This window comes from Hyla sarda, chromosome 4, assembly GCF_029499605.1.
Source record: "Hyla sarda isolate aHylSar1 chromosome 4, aHylSar1.hap1, whole genome shotgun sequence".
Lineage (NCBI taxonomy): Eukaryota > Metazoa > Chordata > Amphibia > Anura > Hylidae > Hyla > Hyla sarda.
The window spans coordinates 163,504,255-163,517,780 of NC_079192.1; the positions used below are offsets into that span (position 1 = coordinate 163,504,255).

Genomic DNA, 13,526 nt, shown 5'->3' on the forward strand with positions numbered 1-13,526 from the left:
TTATGCAATATTTCAGCTATGTATGACCTGTCTTCCGGCAAGATGAGAATAGAAGACTTCCAAACACAAATGGAATAGAATTATGTTGCGGCTAGACAGCTTGTGTAAAAGAGCCAGAGATGCGGAAAGCTTATGGCACACACTGGGCACAGAGGCTACATGCACAGCTTGACTCTCTTTGGGATGTCAAAAATACAAATTGACTTACTTTGCAAGCCACTATTGGCACTTAAGGGGTGGTGAGAACAATGTGTGCCTGGCACCCTTTTTCTATTGGCAAACATTACAGAGGTGCAGCCTGCAGTGTTGTAAGATTAATATCTCTGTGTTTCACACACCATTCCTCTGCGCAGGCTATGTAAGGCTGATAACAGACACAACATTTTTATTTTTCTCAACAAAAAAAGAGGGAAATGCCCAGTAGGCTTTAAAACCGAATTTGCCCGTCTTTTTGTGGTATCCCGAAGCTACCATGACTACTGTTTGGGTAGCTGCTGCCTCAAAAACAGCCAGCTCAGTCTCAGGTCTATTTATGATAATATATTGGTATGCAAGTGAATTTTTTTTTACATATGATATGTCTTTTGCAGGCACTGAGCCAATACAAGTGTTACGCCGAGCGCTCCGGGTTCCCGCTCCTCCCCGGAGCGCTCGCTTCTCCCCCTCCGCTGCAGCGCTCCGGTCACGTCCTCTGACCCGGGGCGCTGCGATCCTGCTGCCAGCCGGGATGCGATTCGCGATGCGGGTAGCGCCCGCTCGCGATGCGCACCCCGGCTCCCCTACCTGACTCGCTCCCCGTCTGTTCTGTCCCGGCGCGCGCGGCCCCGCTCCCTAGGGCGCGCGCGCGCCGGGTCTCTGCGATTTAAAGGGCCACTGCGCCGCTGATTGGCGCAGTGGTTCCAATTAGGGTTATCACCTGTGCACTTCCCTATATTACCTCACTTCCCTTGCACTCCCTTGCCGGATCTTGTTGCCTTAGTGCCAGTGAAAGCGTTCCTTGTGTGTCCCTTGCCAGTGTTTCCAGACCTTCTGCCGTTGCCCCTGACTACGATCCTTGCTGCCTGCCCCGACCTTCTGCTACGTCCGACCTTGCTTCTGCCTACTCCCTTGTACCGCGCCTATCTTCAGCAGCCAGAGAGGTGAGCCGTTGCTAGTGGATACGACCTGGTCACTACCGCCGCAGCAAGACCATCCCGCTTTGCGGCGGGCTCTGGTGAATACCAGTAGTGGCTTAGAACCGGTCCACTAGCACGGTCCACGCCAATCCCTCTCTGGCACAGAGGGTCCACTACCTGCCAGCCGGCATCGTGACAGTAGATCCGGCCATGGATCCCGCTGAAGTTCCTCTGCCAGTTGTCGCTGACCTCACCACGGTGGTCGCCCAGCAGTCACAACAGATTGCGCAACAAGGCCAACAGCTGTCTCAACTGACCGTTATGCTACAACAGTTGCTACCACAGCTTCAGCAGTCATCTCCTCCGCCAGCTCCTGCACCTCCTCCGCAGCGAGTGGCCGCTCCTGGGATACGCTTATCCTTGCCGGATAAATTTGATGGGGACTCTAAGTTTTGCCGTGGCTTCCTTTCCCAATGTTCCCTGCATCTGGAGATGATGTCGGACCTGTTTCCCACTGAAAGGTCTAAGGTGGCTTTCGTAGTCAGTCTTCTGTCCGGAAAAGCCCTGTCATGGGCCACACCGCTCTGGGACCGCAATGACCCCGTCACTGCCTCTGTACACTCCTTCTTCTCGGAAATCCGAAGTGTCTTTGAGGAACCTGCCCGAGCCTCTTCTGCTGAGACTGCCCTGTTGAACCTGGTCCAGGGTAATTCTTCCGTTGGCGAGTATGCCGTACAATTCCGTACACTTGCTTCAGAGTTGTCCTGGAATAATGAGGCCCTCTGCGCGACCTTCAAAAAAGGCCTATCCAGCAACATTAAAGATGTTCTGGCCGCACGAGAAATTCCTGCTAATCTACATGAACTTATTCACCTAGCCACTCGCATTGACATGCGTTTTTCTGAAAGGCGTCAGGAACTCCGTCAAGATATGGACTCTGTTCGCACGAGGCGTTTCGTCTCCTCGGCTCCTCTCTCCTCTGGTACCCTGCAATCTGTTCCTGTGCCTCCCGCCGTGGAGGCTATGCAGGTCGACCGGTCTCGCCTGACACCTCAAGAGAGGACACGACGCCGTATGGAGAACCTCTGCCTGTACTGTGCTAGTACCGAACACTTCCTGAGGGATTGTCCTATCCGTCCTCCCCGCCTGGAAAGACGTACGCTGACTCCGCACAAAGGTGAGACAGTCCTTAATGTCTACTCTGCTTCTCCACGTCTTACTGTGCCTGTGCGGATGTCTGCCTCTGCCTTCTCCTTCTCTACAGTGGCCTTCTTGGACTCTGGATCTGCAGGAAATTTTATTTTGGCCTCTCTCGTCAACAGGTTCAACATCCCAGTGACCAGTCTCGCCAGACCCCTCTACATCAATTGTGTAAATAATGAAAGATTGGACTGCGCCATACGTTTCCGCACGGAGCCCCTTCTTATGTGCATCGGATCTCATCATGAGAGGATTGAACTTTTGGTCCTCCCCAATTGCACCTCGGAGATTCTCCTTGGACTTCCCTGGCTTCAACTTCATTCCCCAACCCTGGATTGGTCCACTGGGGAGATCAAGAGTTGGGGGTCCTCTTGTTCCAAGAACTGTCTAAAACCGGTTCCCAATAACCCTTGCCGTAACTCTGTGGTTCCTCCAGTAACCGGTCTCCCTAAGGCCTATATGGACTTCGCGGATGTTTTCTGCAAAAAACAAGCTGAGACTCTACCTCCTCACAGGCCTTATGATTGCCCTATCGACCTCCTCCCGGGTACTACTCCACCCCGGGGCAGAATTTATCCTCTCTCTGCCCCAGAGACTCTTGCCATGTCCGAATACGTCCAGGAGAATCTAAAAAAGGGCTTTATCCGTAAATCCTCCTCTCCTGCCGGAGCCGGATTTTTCTTTGTGTCCAAAAAAGATGGCTCCCTACGTCCTTGCATTGACTACCGCGGTCTTAATAAAATCACGGTTAAGAACCGCTACCCCTTACCCCTCATCTCTGAACTCTTTGATCGCCTCCAAGGTGCCCACATCTTCACTAAATTGGACTTAAGAGGCGCCTATAACCTCATCCGCATCAGAGAGGGGGACGAGTGGAAAACGGCATTTAACACCAGAGATGGACACTTTGAGTATCTGGTCATGCCCTTTGGACTGTGCAATGCCCCTGCCGTCTTCCAAGACTTTGTCAATGAAATTTTTCGTGATCTGTTATACTCCTGTGTTGTGGTATATCTGGACGATATCCTAATTTTTTCTGCCAATCTAGAAGAACACCGCCAGCATGTCCGTATGGTTCTTCAGAGACTTCGTGACAACCAACTCTATGCCAAAATTGAGAAATGTCTGTTTGAATGCCAATCTCTTCCTTTTCTAGGATATTTGGTCTCTGGCCAGGGACTACAGATGGATCCAGACAAACTCTCTGCCGTCTTAAATTGGCCACGCCCCTCCGGACTCCGTGCTATCCAACGCTTTTTGGGGTTCGCCAATTATTACAGGCAATTTATTCCACATTTTTCTACCATTGTGGCTCCTATCGTGGCTTTAACCAAGAAAAATGCTGATCCCAAGTCTTGGCCTCCTCAAGCAGAGGACTCCTTTAAACGACTCAAGTCTGCCTTTTCTTCGGCTCCCGTGCTCTCCAGACCTGACCCTTCCAAACCCTTCCTATTGGAGGTTGATGCCTCCTCAGTAGGAGCTGGAGCTGTTCTTCTACAAAAAAATTCTTCCGGGCATGCTGTCACTTGTGGTTTTTTCTCTAGGACCTTCTCTCCAGCGGAGAGGAACTACTCCATCGGGGATCGAGAGCTTCTAGCCATTAAATTAGCACTTGAGGAATGGAGGCATCTGCTGGAGGGATCAAGATTTCCTGTCATTATCTACACCGACCACAAGAACCTCTCCTACCTCCAGTCGGCCCAACGGCTGAATCCTCGCCAGGCCCGGTGGTCTCTGTTCTTTGCCCGATTTAATTTTGAGATTCACTTTCGTCCTGCCGATAAGAACATTAGGGCCGATGCTCTTTCTCGTTCCTCGGATGCCTCAGAAGTTGATCTCCCTCCGCAACACATCATTCCACCTGACTGCCTGATCTCCACTTCTCCTGCCTCCATCAGGCAGACTCCTCCAGGAAAGACCTTTGTTTCTCCACGCCAACGCCTCGGAATCCTCAAATGGGGTCACTCCTCCCATCTCGCAGGTCATGCGGGCATCAAGAAATCTGTGCAACTCATCTCCCGCTTCTATTGGTGGCCGACTCTGGAGACGGATGTTGGGGACTTTGTGCGAGCCTGCACTATCTGTGCCCGGGATAAGACTCCTCGCCAGAAGCCCGCTGGTTTTCTTCATCCCCTGCCTGTCCCCGAACAGCCTTGGTCTCTGATTGGTATGGATTTTATTACTGATTTACCTCCTTCCCGTGGCAACACCGTTATTTGGGTGGTCGTTGATCGATTCTCCAAAATGGCACATTTCATCCCTCTTCCTGGTCTTCCTTCTGCGCCTCAGTTGGCTAAACAATTTTTTGTACACATTTTTCGTCTTCACGGGTTGCCTACGCAGATTGTCTCGGATAGAGGGGTCCAATTCGTGTCTAAATTCTGGAGAGCTCTCTGTAAACAACTCAAGATTAAATTAAATTTTTCCTCTGCATATCATCCCCAGTCCAATGGACAAGTAGAAAGAATTAACCAGATCCTGGGTGATTATTTGCGACATTTTGTTTCCTCCCGCCAGGATGACTGGGCAGATCTCCTTCCATGGGCCGAATTCTCGTATAACTTCAGGGTCTCTGAATCTTCCTCCAAATCCCCATTTTTCGTGGTGTACGGCCGTCACCCTCTTCCCCCCCTCCCTACCCCCTTGCCCTCTGGTCTGCCCGCTGTGGATGAAATTTCTCGTGACCTTTCCATTATATGGAGAGAGACCCAAAATTCTCTCTTACAGACTTCTTCACGCATGAAGAGATTCGCGGATAAGAAAAGAAGAGCTCCCCCCGTTTTTTCCCCTGGAGACAAGGTATGGCTCTCCGCTAAATATGTCCGCTTCCGTGTCCCTAGCTACAAGTTGGGACCACGCTATCTTGGTCCTTTCAAAATTTTGTGTCAAATTAATCCTGTCTCTTATAAACTTCTTCTTCCTCCTTCTCTTCGTATCCCTAATGCCTTTCACGTCTCTCTTCTCAAACCACTCATCCTCAACCGTTTTTCTCCCAAATCTGTTCCTCCCACTCCTGTTTCCGGCTCCTCGGACGTCTTCTCGGTCAAGGAGATTTTGGCTGCCAAAAAGGTCAGAGGGAAAAATTTTTTTTTAGTAGACTGGGAGGGTTGTGGTCCTGAAGAGAGATCCTGGGAACCTGAGGACAACATCCTTGACAAAAGTCTGCTCCTCAGGTTCTCAGGCTCCAAGAAGAGGGGGAGACCCAAGGGGGGGGGTACTGTTACGCCGAGCGCTCCGGGTTCCCGCTCCTCCCCGGAGCGCTCGCTTCTCCCCCTCCGCTGCAGCGCTCCGGTCACGTCCTCTGACCCGGGGCGCTGCGATCCTGCTGCCAGCCGGGATGCGATTCGCGATGCGGGTAGCGCCCGCTCGCGATGCGCACCCCGGCTCCCCTACCTGACTCGCTCCCCGTCTGTTCTGTCCCGGCGCGCGCGGCCCCGCTCCCTAGGGCGCGCGCGCGCCGGGTCTCTGCGATTTAAAGGGCCACTGCGCCGCTGATTGGCGCAGTGGTTCCAATTAGGGTTATCACCTGTGCACTTCCCTATATTACCTCACTTCCCTTGCACTCCCTTGCCGGATCTTGTTGCCTTAGTGCCAGTGAAAGCGTTCCTTGTGTGTCCCTTGCCAGTGTTTCCAGACCTTCTGCCGTTGCCCCTGACTACGATCCTTGCTGCCTGCCCCGACCTTCTGCTACGTCCGACCTTGCTTCTGCCTACTCCCTTGTACCGCGCCTATCTTCAGCAGCCAGAGAGGTGAGCCGTTGCTAGTGGATACGACCTGGTCACTACCGCCGCAGCAAGACCATCCCGCTTTGCGGCGGGCTCTGGTGAATACCAGTAGTGGCTTAGAACCGGTCCACTAGCACGGTCCACGCCAATCCCTCTCTGGCACAGAGGGTCCACTACCTGCCAGCCGGCATCGTGACAACAAGTGAAATGGGTTAACTGTCTGTACCCAAAATTCTTATCTTCACTGTGAAAGCTGGTAACATGTCACATGTCCACCCTTCAGCCAATTAAAAGCTAAGGGCTGTCCTGTCTCCACTACAGTCCCCAGGGACAGGGGAGGGACCTAAAGCCCATGTTAGTTAGTAAGGATCTAGCCACTGGTGAGGGAACTATTCCTAACAGCAGCTTTCACACTTTTAATAGGAGTCTGCCTCCAACTACAATATTCCAGGTCTAAGCAACAAGCTGCAACCTTTCTGGTGTGTCCCACTACAGGGGTAGTACAAACACAAGTGTATGCTTTATGGACAAAAGTAAAGCTGATGATCCCTCTAGTAAAGTAAAGAATAAGTTCAGGTATACTCCAGGCCGGCCTGTCCAATGCTTGCAGTCTCCCTTCTCTAAGTCCTTAGGTGAGGGAGGGAGACTTTGCAAAGTTCACCACTGAATACCTAAGTGAAGACCACTGAAGTAGGCACTCACACTTGGATAGCTGCTGGAGCAGAAGTACAGTCAAGTCAACTCAGTGTCAAGTCAAGTCAGTTTCAAGTCAAGTCTCAAGTGCAAGTCCAAAGTCTTAAGTGTCTAATCTGATCATGCAAGTTCAGTGTATACAGGTCAGAACCGCTGCACGCCTTTGAGCCCCGAACGCACCACTAGGAATAGAGAACCTGTCTACTCAGGAGGACTACAAGTCAAACGATTCCCGAGTCTATATTCTTGACAATGTTCAAGGACTGCGACAATGACATACTCCCAGTCTCTACCTAATGTGTCTACCAAATGTGATATTCTCACTCTGTATCATCATCATCACTCTTTTCTGTTATATTGGTTTTGCAACACTAGTAAAGAACAAGCTGTTATCCATAAATCCCGGCTTTTGAGGTATTCATTCCTGGGGCTTTGATATGGAGAGTTGATTTATTTGAAGTATGTGCTTAGTCAGTTAACTACAGGTTTGTGGTGCCACAAACCTGACAATCTGCCAGCCAAGGGTCCAAATCTTCTGTCAATGGAGCTGTGTGTGGCCTCTGTAAAAAGCTTCATAAATGCCCCAGGATGAGTACAGTGTAATCTGAAATCATTAAGACAAACCCCTAAGGCTATTCACTTCTAAGACAAAAAAAAAAAACATACACCCTTAAAAGTATCTACAAAGTTCTACAAACAACAGAACCAATGGGTACACACAGACTGTGAATATCCTTATTGGTCTTATTGTATTAAGATCTCTGCACAGCTAAATAAAAAGCTGTCTGTTTTACAATCTATGTGCATAACAGACTTGTATAATGCAGCTGCCACTGCTATATATTAAGCCCTATTGTGTCTTAAAGATGCCGGAATTCCAGCAAATGTGTCAAAGGATTTTTCTTGTAAGTCAATACAGATACTTTGTTCATTGTAAAGGCAGTCTGCAAATGCCTATACACGTGAGACATAAAGGGGTACTCCGACCCCAAGACATCTTATCCCCTATCCAAAGGATAGGGGATAAGATGTCTGATCGCGGGGGTCCCACCGCTGAGGACCCCCCGCAATCTAGCAGCACCCACCTGTAAGTACTGCTGGAAGCACTGGAGGTTCTCAGTCTTTTGCCTCCCGACCACGGGGACGGATTATCATGATGTCATGACTCCGCCCCATGTGATGTCACGCCCTGCCCCCTCAATGCAAGTCTATGGGAGGGGGCGTGAGAGGTGGATGCTAAATGTCAGATTACGGGGGTCCCCAGTGGCTAGACCCCCGCGATCAGACATCTTATCCCCTATTCTTTGGACAGGGGATAAGATGTCTTGGGACCGGAGTACCCCTTTAAGTGCAATAAATAGTAGTGGTCAATGCTTTATACAACGTTATTTACGGGGAGATTTATCAAAACATGTGTAGAGGAAAAGTGGTGCAGTTGCCCATAGCAACCCATCAGATTGCTTCTTTTATTTTCCAGAGGCTTTTAAAAAAATGAAAGAAGCAATCTGATTGGTTGCTATGGGCAACTGCACCACTCTTCCTTAACACATGTTTTGATAAATTTCACCTTTTGTGATTTATGTTAGTCAGGTAGTCAGGGTTGGGATTACTTTTGCGTAGGGTTACTCTGTATCTATATTTGTAATATTCAGCTTTAGAAAAATAAATAAAAAAAAGACATAAAGAAGTCTCCTTACACATACCCCCTGAATATAATAGTATCCCACCGTGCCCCCTACTTGTAGTAGCATCATACACCATTCCTCCTAAATCTAATAGTGTTACACCATTGTGGTCTGCAGAGCACTAGGCAGATTAGCCTGTACAAAATGAATGGCTTATAACAATGTTCCCCAAATTGTGGGTCTTAAAGGTGTACTCTGCCCCTAGACATCTTATCCCCAATCCAAACGACAGGGGATGTCTGATAGCGGGGGTCCGGTCGCAGGGACACCAGGCTGGCACCATGGAGTTGTAAACATTAGTTTATGGAAACTGCCTGTCAAGGTCTTCAGTATACTGTGTCCAGAGTAGCAGTGCAGGAAATAGGTTGGGTGTTACATGGTGCACACATGTGCCCTGCCTTACCTTCTCAGTACAACTACAGAAAGATCATATTGTTAGAACTCCCGAGACCACAGCCTTGGGAGCAGATACCAGTCTCCAGGGGAATAAGATGATACAGCACGGTATATAGAGGGGCCACAGTTTGTTACTATCATATTCAGGGGGCATGGTGTATGATGCTGTTATATTTCGGTGTAACAGCGTGTCTTGATATTAGATTCAGGGGAGTAAGTGGCACATTACGCACTCTGAGTGAATCGGGAAGGAGTGCAGAAGAGCGTGAGTGTTGATGTGGAGGAGGAGGTGGCACAGCAGGACACCCACACTCCTAGCATACCTTAACAGCCTTATTCATGAGGTATGCTCATAATTGTGTTTCTACATGGTTAAGGCCAGCCCACCTTCTCTTCAGTACTATGGAGTTTTCCCTTATGTCAGGACTACAACTCCAATCATTCTTTACTGGGCTCTTTAATGAGTGATGGTGCTGGAACACTAGTGTTGGCTATCTATTATCTGCAGCAGATCTGGGGGCATTTTCAATTGAGGCAATATTGGGGGGGGGGAGTACTTCAGACACGACATTCTTATATTGCTATGGACTATAGTACACGTTTTATGTATATGGTTCTATATAGCTGTGATTGTATCCTGGGGGATGCTCCCACCACCATGCTTCACTGTATGGGTGGTAAAGGGCAGGTGGTTTCATCCTGACATGAGATTTTGAATCGAGACCATAAAATTCAAACTTGGTTTCATCAGGCCATATAATCTTTGTTCTCACTGTCTGACAGTCCTTTAGGTACATTTTGGCAAACAGATGGGCCTTCAAGCTAATGCTACAAATAGGCTATTAATGTTACAGCTTCAGAGAACCGCTTAAAGGGTACCTCTCATCAAAAAAACTTTCAATATATTATAGATTAATGTATGCAGAATAACTTTACAATTGCATGTTATTAAAAAATATGCTTCTTTCTATTTAATTTTCCACTTTGAAGAAATGACCACTAGGGGTCTCCCTACCAGTCCTGGCAGCAAGCATTTCAGACTCATGCTGGAGTCCTAAACACTACGAGCTGCCAGTCTGCTTTGTTCACAAAGGAGAACACTCAGAGCTGCCAGCCTGCTTTGTCCACAGCCTGTTTGGCTGTGAGCAAAGCAGGCTGGCAGCTCTGAGTGTTTAGGACTCCAGCATGAGTCAGAAATGCTTGCTGACAGGACTGATCGGGAAAAATACAATAGAAAGAAGCATATTTTTCATTAACATGCTATTGGAAAGTTATTCAACATTCATTAATCTAAAATATATCAAAAGTTTATTTGATGAGAGGTACCCTTTAAATACATTAGAAATGGGTATTGTACCTCATAGACAAGAATTCTTTACTGAAAGAGCAATGAGCCTGGGGAAAGTTCTGCCACACAATGCTGTAATGGTAGATTTATTAATGGGTGTGAGAGGGTCCTAGAAACCTTTGTAGCTTAGTAGTTTAGATTTCTGGAGGTAGGTCACTGATCTAAAAAATTTATTCTGCTTACCATATTTGGTGTCAGGAAGGAAATCTGATTGGACAGTGACAAGTCTGGAACCTGAAATCTTAGAGATGGCCCTGTTTACACCTTTTAATCAGGCAAAAAAAAAAAAGTGTCTTCTTTGTTGCAAAATAATCCTCAGGTCCCTGTCTCCAAAACAGGAAGGAACTAGGAAGAACCAGGAACATAGAATAGGTGCCCTACATGAAAGAAATTGAGGTAGCAAGCTATATAGTACTGCAGACGCCTTCTTTATATTGACCACTGAGCCTACAATAACGTTATGCCTAAGCATGTAGATAGAAAAGGGGAGTTGGAGCTAATGGCTGTAGTAGTAAGAAACAAGCCATTACTGTAGCAGAGGCCTCGTCCAGTTGCTAGCAACCAGATATGAGAATATCAATCAGATTTGGGAGAAACAGTTAGTAAATATGTAACATTTTGCAATGAAAAATTCTTTATGACAACTTTTTCTAGGCAGCCTTGTGGTATCAGATAATGGTCCCAGGTATTGTTTAATAGAACATGTCATGAGGAAAATACCTATTGTTTTTATCAATTTGTATGTTAAACATATTTTTAAGAATTGTTGGCAATGTTTTTTTCTAATCTTCCATTTTGCTATATAAATTTTTTATTTCATTTTAAATCTAACCATTAGGCCTTAAACTAAGCTGAGACGTCCTGTTTTGTCTGTCATGATGAGGAGGAGGCTGCTAGAAAGTGATCTGTGAAGCCTTATAGGGGTACTCCACCCCTAGACTTCTTATCTCCTATCCAAAGCATTGGGGTTAAGATGTCTGATCGCGGGGGTCCCGCCACTGGGGACCCCCGTGATCTTGGCCACTGCACCCCAAACATCCGGTGCATGGAGAAAACTTCGCTCCATGCTGGATGACTGGCGAGGCAGGGAGGAGGCTCGTGATGTCATGGTCACACCCCGCTCGTGAGGTCACGCCCACACCCCCTCAACGCAGTCTATGGGAGGGGGCGTCACGCCCCCTCCCATAGACTTGCATTGAGGGGGCATGGTTGTGATGTCACGAGCAGGGCGTGACTGTGACGTCACGAGACTCCGGCGCTGCACCCGATGAACGCCGGGTGCAGCAGGGATAGGGGATAAGATGTCTAGGGGTGGAGTGCCCCTTTAAAGTGAAAGGTGACAGCACTGTTTAGATGCATAGAGCTCAGCCTTCTCCTCCCCCTCACGAAGCATGCCCAGAAGCCTTTTCCAATGAGACAGTTCCTGTCTATTGCTTATCTAAAAAAGGCTTGCAGTAAAGCATATCTCCAAATACTATAAAAACAGCTCAGGCAATATGCCAACCTCCATATTATGTACTAAAAATAATTCAAATAACAGAAATCAGGAAAGAGTGTCTGGCTTTAATTAGGTAAAAAAAATAATCTATACCATGTATTCTCTTTAAAATATATGTGCTAGTGCTTGTGGTAGGTTAGCTAATGGTTTTATTTGTAGCCTATGAAGTAGTTCATGAAGTTCTAATTACAGGATACACTTAATTGGAATTTGGCTGTAGCATTTAATTATGTTAACTACCCTAAGTATGATGGCTATTAATAGCATAGCATCTATATCCTATTTTGTTTGAAAGTGTTTTTTTATTATTATATTACTTAAAGTCATTATAAGCAAATTCTGCTCATTCTGGGAAAAATAGATATACAATACTATGCCATATCTGAAGCGGGGCTGAATAGGTTGGTGCATGATTTCTATGTTTGGTCCTGAATCCCATCAACCCCTGCTCAAGACATGAAATATTCTTTTTCTTAAAAGGGATACTCTGCCCCTAGACATCTTATCCCCTATCCAAAGGATAGAGGATAAGATGTCTGATCTTGGGGTCCCACCGCTGGGAACCCCACGATCACCTGCACACCACCTGGGTTTGGGACCGTGAATGGAGAGGACGTGACATCACAACCACGGCCCCGAACCCAGTGTTCAGAATGAAAAGTTCAGAATGTCGGGGGTGGCGTGCAGGTGATCGAGGAGGTTTCCCGCAATCAGACATATTGTCCCCTATCCTTTGGATAGAGGATAAGATGTCTAGGGGCAGAGTACCCCTTTAAATGTTTCTATAATCCTATTAGAATTGTTTCCTCTATAACCAGGAACAACACTGGTACTATTTCTGCCATTTATGTTAATTGTGATTTAAAATATAACTATTATTTAATCAAATTCTCCACATTTCTCATAGAAAAAAAAACATATTGAAAGAATAAAAATTTTAAAAAAATGTATGAAATTACCGATTGGGGGAGATTTATCAAAGAATTTTGACTGGTTTTTCTGTCTAAATTTGTCGCACAGAAAGTCGCAGTCTAAATATCTGCAACTTTTCTGCAACTTTTGCTTTAGAGGATTTTTAGAACATGATGCATTCTAGTCTATTGTAGACGGAAAAATGCATTGATGCTGAATTGCTAAAAAGCGACTTTTCAGCGACAAGTCGCATCGGCTGACAGTATGCTGAAATGTCAGACCATGGTGGAGCAGGTTTAAATACAGTCTAAACCATAGATCCCGAAGTCCATGCACAGAATTTATCAAGAGCCGTGCGACTTTTGATAAATTAGACGCACAATAGACCGGCCTAATGCTCTGTAGTTTTGTCTATATTGATGCGGACATAGACAGCTTTGATAAATCTCCCCCATTGAGTCTGGAATCATATGTTTTGGGAGTAGTTTATTGTGGAGTATTTTTGGCATAAACCAGGAATGAATTCAAAAGAAAAAATGGGAAAATCTAAAGAAATGGCTTATAACGTTCTTCCCTGCTGGAATGACTTCTGGCTCTGGCTCAAAAAGCTTCATTAAAAACTGTACTTCAAACTACATCAAAACTGGGCCCAGGGCAATAGTGCAGACACATGGTTGCTCATATGGTATGTCTACCCCTGTGTGTGTATCCTATCTAAAGCACTGAACACACAAATAAATAGAAACATGTTGTTGATAATTAAAGGGGTATTCCAGGCAAAACCTTTTTTTTATATATATCAACTGGCTCCGGAAAGTTAAACAGATTTGTAAATTGCTTCTATTAAAAAATCTTAATCCTTCCAATAGTTATTAGCTTCTGAAGTTTTCTGTCTAACTGCTCAATGATGATGTCACGTCCCGGGAGCTGTGCATGATGGGAGAGTATCCCCAT

The 13,526-nt window shown here is 46.7% G+C and overlaps 1 protein-coding gene across 1 annotated transcript in view; it reads left to right on the top strand.

Moving 5' to 3' along the window:
- The window catches only part of LOC130368623 (dual oxidase maturation factor 1-like), a 48,206-nt gene that overhangs the window by 6,133 nt on the left and 28,547 nt on the right, over window positions 1-13,526 (top strand). The window lies entirely within an intron of this gene.